The 17,673-nt window shown below is 39.9% G+C and overlaps 1 pseudogene; it reads right to left on the reverse strand.

Moving 5' to 3' along the window:
- Positions 1-12,687: 12,687 nt before the first annotated feature.
- LOC126014216 (BAG family molecular chaperone regulator 4-like) lies at positions 12,688-17,378 on the reverse strand (annotated as a pseudogene).
- Between the last annotated feature and the right edge of the window lie 295 nt (positions 17,379-17,673).

Below are 17,673 nucleotides of genomic sequence, written 5' to 3' on the forward strand. Positions count from 1 at the left end.
AATTTCTGATAAATGGATGAGAATTTTGATGTAAATTAATCAAAACCAACTATTGGCTCCACTCCATTGACTTTAATATTTTTCTCATTTTTGATCTTGATTGATTGATTGATTGATTGGTCTTTAGGCCACACCCAGCAGTGCTCAATAGTCACTCCTGGCTTCATCCTCAGTAATCGCCTCTGGGGGATGATATGAGATGCCAAAAATCAAACCGGGTCCCTCCTGGCTTGGCCGAAAGCAAGGCAAAGGTCCTACCGCTGTGCTATCTCTCCAGCTCCTCCATTGACTTTAGATGCAAGTGACTTAAGGGGTTATTTGATGATCTAGATGCTTCCCTGTCTCTGTGAGTAGACAGTGATTTTTTTATTTCACATTCCCTAAAAATTTTTTTGCCCATGATGCAAACAAATGTTTACTCCTTTTTTAAATTTTTGAAACCATTGTGAATTACAAGTCCTTCATAGTTGAATTTCAGGCATATAGTGACAGTGAATTAGGGTCATTCCCACCACCAGTGTTGACCTCCCTTCATCAGAATTCCCAGCATGCATCCTATACCTCCACCCCTAGCCCTCTGGCCTGCAAGTGTAACAGGTTTATTTTAAGCTTAGATTGTTATAGTTTGGGTCTCTTGATTCTATTGTTGTTGACTTTGGCTTGAATATTAAGTTTTGTTCTCTTTTTAATCTCCACCAATGCATCTGAGACCATTTGACCCCTGGCCCTATCCTCTTTTTCCCCCTCAATTTTGTAAAAAAAAAAAATGCAGAAATTTGAGGTAAACAAAATAAATCATGTCCCAAGGTTTTATGAAAGAAACAGGAGCCCTTATCTGGAAGACAAAAATAAAATAAAGGAGTGGCAGATAGTTTTGGTTTTGCTTTTGGATTTTGTTGTTGTTGTTGTTGCTGTTATTTTTGTGGGGTTTTTTGGGGGGCCACACCTGGCAGCACTCATGGGTTACTCCTGGCTATCTCTCAGAAATCACTCCTGGCAGGCATAGGGACCATATGGGATGCCAGGATTCGAACCACCTTTGGTCCTGGGTCAGCCACTTGCAAGGCAAATGCTCTACCACTGCACTATCTTTCCAACCCCAATGTTTTGGGAATTTTTTTTGTTTGTTTGGTTGGTTGGTTGGGTTTTTTTTTGCATAGGCAAGAAAACACTGGGGGAGTTAAAAAGGAAATACCCTTGACCTAAAAAACAGGGTGTCTCAACCCATGAAGCATTCTGTCATAAGACCAACTACAGGCTCCAGACATACTAATTGTCCAACCCCAGGGTCTTTCTTCATGGTCCCAGGAAAAGTTCTCCTCATAAATTATGGTTGTTGCAGTCAGGCTTCTATAATTAGAGATATTCGTTTATGCACAAATCTTATGTTGAAGCTAGGTGTCACGAAGTGTCTTCTGACTTCATCTCACCCTTAGGTGGCGAGATAGGGAAACCGGCCCTGAACACAAATTGTTGCTGTTTCCTAGTTGTCAGGGTGTATATGAGCCCACCCTGGAGCAAGTAGGTGTCAGGGAAGCATTAGGACCTCCCCAGGAGGAAGTGTGATTCCTGGTACTGGTGCAGAAAACTATGCCAGTCCCATGGATAGAATCCAAGGTTCAGGGTTGGAGGTCAATGTCCAATCAACTGAGGCCTAAATCGAGTCACTAATGACAAATGTTCAGAGTAAAAGGCTTCCCTGCATTATAAAATTTATGAGTTCCTATCCCTATTAGGTAAGAACTTTCTAAATGTAATATTTCCCTATTTTATTGTGCCTAAAGGAAGAATGCCCGAAAATGGACAGTTCTCAGCAACATCAATCAAAATGTCCATTTAGAAAAACCACTTTTTTAACATCTGTATTTGTTTATGCACATAATCTCCAATGGAAAATGACTTTATAAACCCACATATTTTCTTGATTCTTATTTTCATACTGGTTTGCAATAGGGAATTGAGAGGGGGATAAGTGGAAGAGAATAAAGCAAAGCTGCTATTGTTGGTATTTTAACATTTTTATGCTGAAGAGGTGTCAAATATTTTTCACTTTGGTCTTTGATAAACTGCAATGACTATATATCTATTTAAGTATTTTAAGACTAACATTTTTATCATAAAAACAATATTATTCCAAATTTAAATTTTAAGACATCTCCATTCAAGAGCCATTGCTAATATTTTTATTATAATAGTAAAAATATTCCACTTACCAAGCCAATCAACATCAAACTTGCCTACAATAAAATGACAAAACAGAGGTGTCAATCAGTGATGGATGCTAGGGGTCCTAAGGGACTCTGCATGCCCTTGTCAACTAATGAAACATTGAGTCCTTGGGAACAGCAATGGTCAAATAGACACAAATCTGTTATAGTAATTGTTATGTTATAACTTTATGAGAGGAAGTAGTCTAAAGGCCAGGAGAGATGGGATCTATGTGCTTCTGTTTTTTCTCCTCCAATGTGTTGGAAGTTGGAGCAGCAGCTGGAATTAGATGCCTGGCATCAGATATAGACTCAACCACATATGAATTGTGTGACTTTAAACAAATCACTCAGCATCTCTGGACCCCAGTCCACTCAATTTATTCAAATAAGATAAAAAAAAAAACCAATGCCTGGAGCACCATGAATATTCAATTTTATGTTAATTTTATCCTGCCTGTAAGACCTAAGCTTTGGGTGTGTATCCTTTCTCCAACTTAACTCACCCAGAAATGATTAAGCAATATGTTCCTGTAGAAAGCCACTTTAAGGACCATCCCTGGTGACAGCAGGAAGGTGACTATAACAGTCTGCCATAATTAGGACTAAAGAAAAGAAGATTCAGCAGCTGGGACAATAGCACAGAGGATAGGGTGTTTGTCTTGCACATGACCAACCCAGGTTCCATCCCTGACATCCCAGATGATCCCCTGAACCTGCCAGGAGTGATTTTTGAGCACAGAACCAGAAGAAAACCTTGGTCACTGCCAGTTGTAGACAAAAAATAAGAAAAAGAGAGAGAAAGAGAGAAGATGCTGGGGATTGGATAAGGCAGCTGAGATAAAAGAAAAGTAAGAGGAAACAAGTGATTTTTTCTGGGCTGATTAACCAATACTAGAGCCAAACCCTGGTCCTAGGGCACTTCCTTGGACAGGCAAGCATATACCAGAGTTAGGGACAAAGTAGAAGTTAGCTGGCTCTGCTGGACTTGCTGAGACTCACCTTCTACTCACCAGCTTTCTATTAATGGTTGATAATTAATCTCTAAATACACCTCAAGAAAAGGAAAGAGGGGGCCGGAGAGATAGCATGGAGGTGAGGAGTTCACCTGTCCTGTAGAAGGACGGTGGTTTGAATCCCGGCATCCCATATGGTCCCCTGTGCCTGCCAGGAGCGATTTCTGAGCATAGAGCCAGGAGTAACCCCTAAGCACTGCCGGGTGTGACCCCAAAACCAAAAAAAAAGGGAAAGAAAAGAGGACTTGGTTCCCTCAAGTCATTAAAATGACCCCAAACACCATGGAAATACCTCTGTGACTGAGAGCAGTTGCCCCCCACCTCAGCAGTGCTAAGAGTTCAGGCCTCAATGCCAGCCATGCACCAATGTGACCCTGGCAGCTTTGCTGTGATTCCAGTGCCATGAGTTCTTCCAACTGCTCTGCAGTCAGATCTGTGCCAGCATCACAATAAAGAAACTTTGTGTCTAAGTGCAGTGCAATAAAGGAGGGAAACCCCTAATGCACACAATCAAGTATAAGATCCCCACAGCCATGGGGGTGGGAGGGCTTGGGTCCATTGCAACAATGAAGGGAAGGGAGGAGAAGAAAGGAAGGGGTGAAAATTAAACCCTTGTTAGAGGAAAAGGGGAAATCAAGTGTTTCCAAAGTCTGGGAAAGCAGTAGAAAAAGTATTTCAATACATTTGCTTTAAATATTCAAAAGTATTCCAAGTTCTGCATTAAAAGCAAACCCTATCCAGATGCTGCTGCCCTGGCTATGAAGCATGCCCTCTGATAATACCAAGAAATGGCACTTTCCACACTCATGTGGACTGAACCCCACTTCTCTCCCTGGAATCCTTTTTACACATTGGAAAAATAGTTTGTGACCTCCAGTAAGGTGCCTGTCTTCTGGTTGTGGAATAACAGTCTGAAGCTATTGCAGATGACAAGAAAATGACTTTCCAAAAAGAAGTTTTAAGACAGGGTACTCTTAGAAATCCCAAGAAAATTCAATTCCATGCATTCTCTAAAGAGATTTGTGCATAGAAGTAATTCAAAGAATGTCTTTACATCTGATTCCTATCCATGAAAACAAAATCTTAACTTTTCTTGATTCCATTATATGATTTTCTTAGGACTGGTGAAAGGCAGCAGAACAGAATAGAGTTGTCTTTAGAGCTGTCTTTTATTAAATGGTTGGGTAAGGTTTACATTGTGTCTGTGCTGTCAAGACGAATGAGAAAGAGAAAGACATGGTGTTCTGAGAAAGGAGTTAGTTCCAATGATTATTTAGCAGCTAAGATATAAAGATTCCTTTTTAAAAGTATTTTTTCTTTATACCTCTGTATAGGGAAAATTCCTTTACTTGACTTTATCTTCCCCAAGTTAGGTAGATATCCAGGTTAAAAAAAAATATATATATACATATAGATACGGAAAATAAACATCCATCACCAAACTAAGATGGGAAATTAAATTGTGGCATTGAGTGATTGCCTCAGTTGCTATTATAATGAGCTATAATCATATTTTGTAAAACTTTACTTAATCAGTAAATGCAATGTGTGAAGGACCCCAGCCCATAGACATCATTAATGTAGAAATTACAGCAGCCCCGAATGAGAGAATGAAAGGTAGAGGAACTTGCTAAGGCAGAGACTAATTCTTTTATTTTATATTCGTCTGAATCAAAGCAGCTATTTCAGGATTCCCAGAAGCCTGTTCAGTCCTTGGCAAAGGACAAAACCCCCTACTTCTCTTTGTGGTTTCTGAATGCCTTTTTATCACCTGTAAAAGTGGCTTGGCAGGGATTTGCAAAAATCTATATAGTCAATAATTGTTCCGTTTTCTCCAACTCTGCCTGGTGCCTCTTTCTTCTTGGTGGTATAAGAATCACTCCCTGTTGGTCAGTACAGTGGGTAGGGGATTGCCTTGCATGAAATTGGATCCATGGCATTCCATCCTATCCCTTGAGCCTGCTAGGAATGGATCCTGAGCTCAGAGTCAGGAGTAATTACTGAGCACAGTGGAGTGTGACCCCAAACAAATAAGCAAACAAAGAACCACTTTTTGAGCTGGAGAGATAGTATACCAGGTAAGGTGCTTGCCTTGCATGTTGCTTATGCCAGTTTGATTCTCAGCATTGTTATAGTCACCCAAGCACAGCCATGAGTGTTCCTTGAGCACAGAATCAGAAGTAAGCCCAGAGCACAGGCAAGTATGTCCCTAAAAGATAAAAAAAAAAAAAAAAATTAGAGCAGCAACCAATCAATCACCTTCTGATGGAATTGCTGCTGAGAAAGCGGTGAGTTCCATATAGTCACTAGAAGGTATTTGTTTACTTCCTCAGGCTGATCTTCACTTTAGCTAAGGATTCAGTTGCTATGAGTTTATTTAATACTTCTAGACACACACAAGAAAAGTCATACATCTAAGCACACTGGGAACAGGTTTTATTTCAGCAAACTCATTTATAAAGACTTTATTAGATGCTATTTAGACAGGCCCCATGAGAGACAGAGAGATAATCACCTATTAGCTGTAAATGGCAGCCACCTGAGACCACAGACCCCAAGTTGACAGAAGCAATGGCAATTGCCTTTGCCAGAAATGTGCGCTGAAAGCCTCAGCTAACCAGGAAGGGACTATCCAGGCTGAATGTCCCACAGTCCCTGACTTGAGACTGGTACAGAAGAATCTCATTCTGCTATCATTTGCCTCATACTCTCGCTAGGGGATAACACACACATACCCCATCTCTCCTGTCAAGTGCCTGCACACATATCCTGTCAGCTCAAAACTACCTGGAGGGAACTATGTCCTGTCAACTTCTCTCTGGACCCAGAATTCCCTTGTCCTTCCTAAGCCCAATCACAGGAAAAACAGAACGAGGAAATGAAGGCAATGGAAAGGTTTTAGTCATTGTTCCCTTTGGAGGTTATATAACACAAAGTTCCTTGAGGGAAATTTGGTGGTGCCTAAGAACATATATGCAAATTTCCTGTGTTTCTTCACCTCAGCTGTGAGCCTTTCTAGATACCATTTACCACATCTAAACTTTTCCTTCCCACGTCTTCACTTCCCTTCTCCAGCCACTCCCTTCCACAAGTCACAGACTAGCAACTGAAGAAAATATGCCAGAATAAGAGGGCATCATGATGAAGTATATGGGACATGTTAGGTGTTGGACACCATGGAGAGAATATTGGTGTCTCAGGCTTCATGTTGCTTGTGGTGCTGGGGATGGAGTAATAGTGCAGGGAATGCACAGTGCCTTGCATGTGGCCAACTTGAGTTCAATCTCTGGCAATACATATGATCGTCTAAGCCTGCCAGGAGTAATCTCTAACACAAAACCAAAAGTAAACCCTGATCATCAGCAAGTATGTCTCCCACCCACCCACCCCCCCACCCCCCCACACACACATGCACTCACACAAAGGTGCCTCTAGTCCAGCAAAAGAAAAAAAGGGATGAATCAATACAGAATTTTTGTAGTAATTCTTTTTAGAAGAGTTCAGGGAAGATACCTTGGAGAGAGCATGAAGAAAGTGGAAATTTGTGGAATGTATCCCAAGAGGAAGTGAGATATTCAGGTTTTGATGAAGAGCATGAGAAAAGGCCAAATGTCCCTTGCCAGAGCAATCTCTGAGAAGTGTGCAACTCCCAATCCAGGGTCCTGCACACTCTGGACTAATAAGATGCTCTGGCCATAAAGAGATCTGAATGAGCATTGCTATCTCATTTTTATAAAACTCAGTCAAGAGACCAAAAAGCTATTTCAGGGGTTCAAGTGCACACAATTGACTCCAGTTCCATTCTCAGCTCTTCGAACCCTGATTATTGCAGGGTGCAGTTCTAAAGGCTACTGAGAAGTGCTGGGGGAGAGGGATTAAGGATTCTGCAGCACCACCCAAAACCCAAGCAGGACCACAGCCACATGTGCTTATGTTGAACCACGAGCCTGTTGGCTGAGAATTGCTGTGAAGAAACAGGCCATCTGGGCATCACTTAAGAGCCAACCCCAAGAAATCCCAGAAATAGTCATTGTTCTGGAAGTAACAATAAAAAATCAGAGTGGTATGGGAGGTGACCTCTACCTTTTATCTGGAGTGGGGTTTCCTAATTGACATCCTAGGAACAAAGCCCTTCCCCAGATCCACATACATACATCCCACCATTAAGTGTGAGAACTTTCCTCCACACTTAGAGCCAGTTTGGAGACCTCAGCAATGGTTCTGTCCAGAGCAGCACTCAAAGATAAGTCTCCAGAGTCAAAACTTCCTTCTTCAGAAAAGATGTTTTCCTTACAACAGACGGTATAATTTTGCTTCATTTTTGTTTGGGGGGCCACATCTGAAATGCTCAGAGGCTACTCCTGGTTTAGGGCTTGAGGGTCACTCCAGGTGATACTGAGGGAAATCATACAGTGGAGGGGAAAGAACTTAGGGCTCCTACATGCACGATTGTCTCCTTTGACTTATTGGGGTTTTGTTGCTGTTTGGGCCATACCTACCAGTGCTCAGAATTTACTCCTGGCTCAGTGATCACTCCTGGCAGTTCTCATTGGTGCTGGGGATCAAATTGGCATTGGTAATTTATAAGCTAAGAACCCTACTCTTTGAACTCTCTCTCCAGCACTAGCCCTTTGAATCAACTGCCTAATTGCCATGTGAGCAGGAGTAACAGTACAGTGGTTAGGGTGTTTGTCTGCATGGGACTCACCAAGGTTTAATCCCCATTACTACATATGGTCCTCCAATTCCCCAGGAGTGATTCCTGAGCACAGAATCAGGAGTAAGCTCTGAACACTGCTGATATGACCCAAAAACAAACAAATAAAAAGACTAGCCAGGATTTAGTAATACTTGAATTCCAGAAGCTTTAAAAAATGGTCACCCATGGGGCCGGAGAGATAGCATGAAGATAAGGTGTTTGTATTGCATGCAGAAGGACGGTGGTTCGAATCCCAGCATCCCATATGGTCCCCAAGCCTGCCAGGAGCGATTTCTGAGCATAGAGCCAGGAGTAACCCCTGAGCGCTGCTGAGTGTGACCCAAAAAACAAAAAAAGAAAAAGAAAAAAGAAAAGGTCACCCAGGCTGGAGCAATAGCACAGCAGGGAGGGTGTTCCTTTGCATGCAGTCAACCAGGATTTGATCCCCAGCATCCCATATGGTCCCTGAGCCTTCCAGGTGTGATTTCTTAATGATTCCAGGAGTAACCCTTGAGCACCACTGGGTATGACCTTAAAACAAAACAAACAACAACAAAAAGTGGTCACCTATTGGAAGTGGGAATTAAGGAGGCAAACAAATTTAGCAATTTACTGTGTTCCAAGAAAATAAAAATCTAGTGAAATCACTTTCAAGTGACTAAAGTGACTAGATTTGGAGGCAATAAATCTGTAGGCACATGAAACATTTTCTAGTTTCCTTTTCTGGTGGTGCCAGAAGGTGTGTGTGTTCAGGAGGCAGTGGGTTTGATGGTGAAGAGGGTGGGAGGGGTTCCTTCCCCCTTCAGACAGAACCCCATTGAATCATATCCAATTGTCACCTCATTCTATCAAAATCAGTTCTAGTCCTTCAAATCCATCGCCTTGTCTCTCTTACTACTGCCATACTTCTCAGTTCTGGCCCAAATTTCTAATTTAGAATGTTGCAACAGCAGTCACCTCCTATGTTGGATAATGTTCTATGGTAGCAAGTAATGGAAACAAACTGATGTAGTTTAGGGGAAAAATTACAAACTAACAAAAATCTCATAAACTCTTAGAACCCAGGAACATCCAGGACTTGAGAAGGGCAATAATCACAGATTTCCAACTCAGTTCTTAATCTCAGAGTTCATGTTTAGTCTTGCTAAAGTCCTCATCAATAATCAGGCCCAGCTCCCAGTTTCTAGTCTCTATTCATATTATTTGTTGTTTTTTGTTTTTTTCAGCTTTTGGTTTTGGGGCCATACCCAACAGTCCCAGGGCTTTCTCCTGGTCTCCTGGCTCTGTGTTCAGGGATCACTCCTGATCAGTGCTCAAGGGCATATTAAGTGATAGGGATTGAAATGTGGTCAGCTGCATACAAGGCAAGTACTTTAACTCCTTCAATGTCTAGACTTAATGTTTTTACCTCCATAAAAAATCTGATAGAGTGAACTTTGGGTCAAGAGTGCAGCCTGGAAAAATGGTCATATTAGGCTACGATACAACACCAACCCAACTCTAAGGGCTTATCCCAAACTTCAAGGACAAAGGTTGCTGGTGGACTGATCAAGTATGGCAGGTACTTCCCTAGGTGTGTATATTATATATGTGTATTATATGTACACATTGTGTGTATTATGCATACACAGAGTATCTCTAGCTACAGACAATGCTATTTATCCACTTACTCATCATAGAGAAGACATATTTATTCAGTATCCTGGAGATGTCATGGCAAGTAAAAATGGGAATGGTTCCTAATGCCATGGGGAAAGAACTAAGTAAGGAGAATACAAAAAAAAAAAACCCACTGCAAAACTGCAATTTCAGAGAGGGACAGCTTTTGATGTGATGCGGGTCGATGAAGTCATTTTCTAATAAATTAATTTGTGAGCTAAGACCAGAAAGATGACAGAACCAAGTGAAGTGGGAAAAATGAGTGTTAAAGAGAGAGGGAAGAGCTTATGAAAGCATCCTGACTGGGGATGGGTGATGTGGGGAAGTGAGACCATGATTAGCAAAAAAATCTTTTAAGATGTGTGACTTGTATATATCTCCAATAGCTAGAGATCTACTATAAACAGGCTTGCTATGGTATTCACAGAATGGAAAAAAAAAAAACCAGCATCTGACTGTCAGACCTCTAAAAAGAAAGCAAGGAAGAGTTTGGGTAGAGGTGATCAGAAGGGTGTTAAGGAAAGAGTCAAAGTAGGACCAGTGGGGCTGGAGAAATTTAAAAAGTATATTAAAGACATGTGCTTTTGTCCCATAAAAGGAAGAGTTAAGAGGCATATTTTCATATTGGAAGAAGAAATATTTAAAATGTGGAAAGAAGAACCGAGGATGTGGCTCAGTAGCAAGCACTTGCCTTATATATGTGAAGCCTTGGATTGGATGCTCAGTATCACATGAACCCCAAAGCACTTCTAGGAGCAACCTCCAGCACCATACTGAAAGGGGAGCAGCCTCTGACCATCACTAGATATGACCTGTTAGTTTCATTTATTTTTTAAAATCTCTATTAATACCTATCACAATGCCTTGACATAAAATGGTGTAGCTAACTCCTCTACTAGGTTGAGATCATATTTTGCTATTCTTGTTTGTTAGTTTATTTGAATTTAGGGACCACAGGTAGTAAGTGGTGTCTGGAGCTATTACTGGCTCAATGGTTATGGTGGAGAAGATAGCATCACTCCCAGAGGAACTTTGAAGACCATCCTGCTTAGGAGGGATTTTTGAGCACATAGTCAGGAATAACACCTGAGCATCACCAGATGTGCCACCCCCCAAAAAAAAGAACATAGGATCTTTACTCTGATATTTGCTTGTTTAACTTTTCTAATGCCTCTAAGAATTTTCTATATGTTTTCAATGGCCAGAAATCTGTGTTCCCATAGAAATCTGAGCTCATGACAATGAACAGGCCTATTTTCTCTACCTACATGCAAAGCAATGCTCAGTAAAAGTGGCTCACTTATTCATGTTCCTTCTCTAACATCTCTTTCATGCTTGACCAGCCCTGCCTGCTATGAGCTGGTCATTGCCACATCTGATTGGTTATGCACTAGATGGATTCTTACAGTTCTAGCTCATAATGACCAAAGCAAGAAATGACATCTGAGTTTTCTTGCCACTGTAGATCTAAGATTAACAAAAAAGAAACTAATATTGGAAAAACAGGATTATTCCAGGTGGAATTACCCCCAAGTAGCAGGTACAATTCTGAGACATTCTGGAGGCCAGGAATATAACTCCACATCAGAATGCTTGCTTTGCCTGCGAGCTTGATACCCTGCACCACAAAGATTAAAACAATAGTTGAACCATTCTAGTCATCATTCATATCATGAAATTTGTATCACTTAAATTATATTTCAGTCTCCCAAAAAGAAAACCCTATGACAACTTAAATCCTGTAAGAAATTTTCATTAGCTTTTCCCAGACTATATATGATACATGAGAAAGTTCTATCTTTCTTTCATAGCTACTTTCTCAGCAAGGTTCACTATAATTTAATTATTCCTTTGAACTTCTCATGTAGCTGCCAATTTTTAATAGGAGAATACTATTTGCTTGGGACCGGAGAAATAGCATGGAAATAAGGTGTTTGCCTTGCATGCAGAAGGACAGTGGTTCGAATCCCGGCATCCCATATGGTCTCCTGAGCCTGCCAGGAGAGATTTCTGAGCGTAGAGCCAGGAGTAACCCCTGAGCATGGCCTGGTGTGATCCAAAAACCAAATAATAACAATAATAATAAATAGCAAGAATGCTGCACTTGGAACTTAAGGCTTCATGTAGTGGGGGGGGGATAAATCCACAGAGAAAGCTAGAATTTATTCACTCAATTCTTTTTTTTTGTTTTATTTTGTTTGTTTGTTTGCTTGTTTTTGGTTTTTGGGTCACACCCAGCAGCGCTCAGGGGTTACTCCTGGCTCTATGCTCAGAAATCGCTCCTGGCAGGCTCAGGGGACCATATGGGATGCTGGGATTCGAACCACAGTCCTTCAGCGTCTAAGATAAATGTCCTACCGCTGTGATATCTCTCTGGCCCCATATTCACTCAGTTCTATTAAAATGGTGCAACCAGAACATAGGTGCATTATAAATACTATCGTAGAAATTTGAGGGAGGTGAGGGAGGTGCGGGAACCCAAATTATGTTCAGTAGCAAACTAGCTGCTACTCCTTTACAGTTCTTTTCATGTCCCTATCTCTCCTTGATCTCATAATCAGTATATATAAAAATTCCCTACCCAGATGCAAAAGTCACAATAGCACCCCACACATTCACCTTTCAGCACAAGATGGCATCTTCAGAAATTTTGTTTTTAAGTCCAAGCTGCAATTTACACCTGAAATGAGTGCTGAAAGGAGTCACAATATACAAAACTGTGACAAGTGCATCCAGATGTTTAAAAACAGGACCTGTTTCAGATTGTAAATGAAGTCTCATCTGGTACATTTCTTATCAGCCTGTTACATCCACGTATTTTCTTCCAGCTAAGAAGCAGCTTGATTGATTTCCATATATTTTAGAGAAGTAATCTAATTGGCAATATTGATATCTCCAGTTTTTTTTATCATACTCATTAGTCTGAAAACTGAAAACAATTCATAACTAAAATGTTCACCAAGTCCATTTCCAAACTTTAACTCAAAGTTGAAATGTATTGCTTCTTGTTATCAACAGGCATTTCAAAAAGTGAATAATTAACCAAATTCAAGTTTCTTTGGTCAGGTTAGTAACAGGTTTCCCTTCCCCTTTGTTTTAAATCTTTTCATGATCCTTTCCCCCTCACCAATTTTTCCGGTATGGCCTGGATTTTACAAACAGTCTCTTTCCTGACCTGCCAAATAGTTTCTTGGCCCCCAGTTTCAAGTGTATCCAATTCCAAAAGTTCCATTAGCATTTCTTCCAGAAGCCAATATGCTTCATCTGTAATTTTTTCTATGAATTCTTCTACTTCTTGATAAAGATATTGAACCTTTTTTAGCACTTGTATAATTTTTTTAATTCCTGGGGGGGGGGATACTTTGATCTGATGATAAAGGCTCTTCAGGGAGATTTTTTATCTTGACTTCTGGGATGTTCATTGATGGTATTACCATATAGCTGAGGCTCGACACTATTTTGGATTTGGGCAGCCAAAGGATCTGAATCATCATTGTTCATTGTTCTGATAGAGATGAACCCTGCAAGGAAAGTTGTGCTGTTTCATACCTTGATCTGATTTGCCATAGGGATATGAGGAATCCTTGGGTTGCTATGAAGCCATTGCCAGGACATGAAGCATTTTCACTCATGTAGAGATTGCTGGCTGGTACTGGCCTACTGTTGTAGGCCAGAAATAATGGGTTACCATTTCATAAGTGCCAGGAAATGCTCATGAGTACTCTTATGATTGTACCCTAAGTCCTGGTTGCAGAATGCTACAGTTACCATCCCCATTAATATAATGAGGTAGGGTCATTCCAGGGTTCTGTGAAACAGGGTATCCTGGAACCTGTCCCCTAAGAGCAGGTGTTTCAGTCTGGCAATCCTGCTGGGGATACATCCATCAAGAGACTGGAGTTGAGCTGTTGCCAGGTGAACAGAGTTCTGAATCTCTGTAGAGTGTGTGTGTAATATCCAGCTGTGTTATACACCCCAGAATATGAGTCAGTATTTGCACCAGGATCAGTGGGATATGGTGGTCCATATGCTCCATTTGTATAAGAATTCAAACACTGGCCTTACATATCTGGTCTTACAGTTATATGTGCTTAGGTAAGAAATGCTAGGTCAGATAACAGAATTCCAATCGTTAGAATTATAGTTAGGATATGGTGCCTTGCTTCTGAATGCTTCCTCCAGTTCTAGGTTCCAACAAGGCATCTCCAAAAGAATAGTAATCATCGCACCCTCCACCTTCTCCCATCCAGGTGGTTTCAACTGGGCCACCAGGAGCACCAGTCAGGAAATGGGAGACTGGGGAGGTTCAGGTCTGGAAGTATATAAGGGTGAAGGTAGGTGTATCAGCACATCTCCACCCCCAATGCTCAGGAGTTACGCCTGGCTTCTGTGCTCAGAAATTGCTCCTGGTAATTTTGGAAGATCATATGAGTTGCTGGAGATTGAACCTGTGTCATCAATTACAAAGCAAACACCCTACTTCTGTGTCAGACCCTAGAAACTAACTTTCTTACCAACATCTTTATGGCACATGTCTAAACCTCGATTGGCATTCACAAACTAGTACCAATATTTTCATCTCAGTGGAATGTTCACTCTGGAATCACATTCTACAAATTTCTATAACTTGGAATCTCTATAGTTTCAACCTGCTATAGGGGTAGTGCAGGGGCCAGAGAGACCCTCAAAGGGGTGGAGCAGAGGTCCAACATGCATAAAGCCCTGAACTGAGCTCAATCCCTGATATTACAAGGATTCCTGGGCTCTCTTTATTATTGTGTTGATGGCACCCAGTATCATTAGACCTGAGCACAAAAGGTTCAGGACCACAATACCATGCCAAGTGCCAAGCTTCAAGCATTACCCCCAAATGAAAGTGTCACATGGTCAATTCCTTATGGAATTCACATTGTTTACCCATAGTTTTGCATGTGCTTTATAATTTGAATTAATTATACCTTTGCATTATTTCCCTTCAATAATCAAAAGACTTGTTTTTGCTGTTTTATAGAACCTGTTCTATCAAAGGAAAGTTATGTTTCCTACACCTATGTGTTTTTTTTTTAATTTCCTTCTGAAATATTCACATTGCAGATGTGAAATGCATGGAAAATCACAGCACCTTCCTCTTGAGAGTAGAAAATGTTCTCTAGATAACCAGCAGTTCTTAAGTTCTTAACTTGGGGCTGGGGCACATATTTCACCTTCATTTGTAAGGACATTTAAAAAACCTAATTATTTGATATTCTTGCTATTTTTCTCATCTTCCATTTCTAATTCTCTATTGTGGTTCTTGGAGGGAAAAATCTTTTCTTTTGCCATTCATCTATTCTTCATATATAATTAGGTCCCTCATTTCCTTTCATAAGCAGAAAGTGGAACTGAGCATATTTAAATCACGAGAGAGTCTGTACTGAGCATGCATACTGATGAGTAGTATACTATTACTGGGATTGAAGATCATAATTAATGTACTTCTGAGATGGAGAATGATCTGTAAACTCTAAATGCTCTATATAAAATATTATATTATTCTCAAATATCTGCATTTTCAATGGACAATCACTTGTTTCCATGAGATTCTATTATTTAAAAAACACCTCAGAATAAACATACACATGAGGAAGAAAAAAATGGGGAGGAGAGATGCTCTATAGTCTTTTTCTCTTTCTCTTTCCATTTATTTCTCAAAATATCATAAGAAACAGTAAAAGTTAACCAAAGAACAAGGAAGGGGTTAGAAGACTGAATAATTCAGAATGGATGAAGGAATTGGCTTCCTGTTTCTCACAAGGCACATAACCCACTTGACAGACACAAATGATGGGGAGAAGGTCATTGGTGTCTTTATGGAGATTGGTTGGTAATTGTCTTTTTGTTTCAGTTTGGTTTGGGTTTAGAGTAAGGCTGTAAATGATACTTGGGGACTAGTCTGACTCAATGCTCAGGAGTGCAGCAAGATCCCTGAAGTACCAGGGATTATACTAAGGCCTTTTGCATGCCAAATGGACTCTCAGCCCACTGAGCAATCTCACTACCCTCTTTCTATAGTTAAGTATAGAGTTCAAGATTCAAGAGCCAATCCTGCATACAGTTGTGATATGATGGTAGCAACATCACTCCAAGTATTTGGGTGAAAATTTAAAACCTGAGAAATATTTTCAACTTTTATTTTACTTATAAGAGAGTTTCTATAACTGTTTCATTAAAAAATATTTTTCAAGCACACCCAGCTATGCTCAAGGAGCACTACTGAAGGTGCTCAGAGGACCATATGTGGTGTCATGGATCAAGTCAGGATCTGTCATATGAAAGATAAGAGGATTAACCCCTGCATTATCTGCCTGACTTTCAGTATTTTTAAATTTGAAGCCAAAATAATAATATATAAAAATAGAACTAATACAGAATATAAAACAGAGAAAAGAAAACCCTTTCTTTTTATGCCCAAAAGCTTCATGAAGAGATTTAGCATCCCACAGTTTTCTATATATTTGCAAAGGTGGAGCTATACAAACATGGATTTCTGCAGAATAAAATGTCTATTCATACATATACAAAATGTTTTATAGGCATATATGGTTCTATATTTGTATCTTTCAAAGGCAAACATGCATAACTAATTGGAAGATACACAGATAAGTTAGGTTATCTTTCTAGCCTTATTTGTATTCTGGTAATATGTATACACATGAGAAATGATTGATAGGTGATATATATACATAGTTCATGTTTAAACATATATAGTTATTGATATCTAGATTGTTTTCCCCTAAAGAAATTGGCTATGACTATGACTCAAATTACCTCATAACATAGTTTTTCATTATTTGATAATTTGATTTTTTTCAAAATATTTATCTAATTTTACATGGTAGTCTTATACATAGATTTGGAAAGATTAATGTTTAATGAGCCTGTCTTTCCCTGAATGCAATATTTTTTGGGTTTTTTTAAGTAATTTTTTATTTTAGCACCATGAATACAAACATGTTCGTAATTGGGTTTCAGCCATAAAATGCACACACAACATTCACCAGTGCAACTTTCCAGCCACCAAAGTCCCCCAATTCCCCCTCCCTCGTCTCCTGCCTGCCTTTTAGACAGGCATTCTATTTCTCTCTATATAATTGCCATGGTAGTTTTTAGTGTAGTTATTTCTTACTGCACTCACCACTCTTTGTGGTAAGCTTCATATCATGGGCTAATTCTTCCAGCCCTCATCTCTATTGTCTCTGAGTATTATTATAATACTGTCTTTTATTTTTCTTAAATCCTACATATGAGTGAAACTATTCTGTGTTTATTTCTCTCACTCTGACTTATTTCACTCAGCATAATAGTCTCCATATCCATCCATGTATAGGCAAATTTCATGAGTTTGTTTTTCTTAGCAGCTGCATAGTACTCCATATGAACACTAATTTCTCCATTTATCTCTCATTTAAAAACTCTATGCAAGAACACTTACAAAAATTATTATAGGGGCTAGAGAGATAGCATGAAGGTAAGGCATTTATTTGCCTTGCATGCAGAAGGTTGGTGTTTTGAATCCTGGCATCCCATATGGTCCACCAAGCCTGCCAGAAGTGATTTCTGAGCGTAGAGCCAAGAGAAACCCCTGAGCGCTGCCAGGTGTGACCCAAAATAAACATTATTATAATGATGAACTTTTGTCTGTTTATTCTACTTCCTGACAACTAATTCCTTATATCTGAAAAGCACTAGTTTAAGGGATAAGGTACATGCCTTTTATGCAGCTAAACTAAGTTTAAATTACCATCGATGATCCCCCATGCCATGTCTTGCAAAAAACAAATTGGGTAAAAAGCCAATAAGCAGGGTAGGAAGCTGTCTTTTTGCTTTGAGAAATGGTTGGCAGCTGGTTGGGGTGCTTGATTCCTGAGGAGTTAAGAACTGAGGGTAAAAAGGGTTAAATAGAGAGAAATAGCAAATCAAGGGGTGAGAGAGTAAAAGGATATAAAAGGATTTGTAAAGTAGTAGCAGGAGAAGGGGAAAAGGAAGGATTATATATAACAGGGGAAAGAAATATATACAACATAAGACAGACATTATGTACATTACGACGAAC

Source organism: Suncus etruscus, chromosome 7 (assembly GCF_024139225.1).
Source record: "Suncus etruscus isolate mSunEtr1 chromosome 7, mSunEtr1.pri.cur, whole genome shotgun sequence".
Taxonomy (NCBI): Eukaryota; Metazoa; Chordata; class Mammalia; order Eulipotyphla; family Soricidae; genus Suncus; species Suncus etruscus.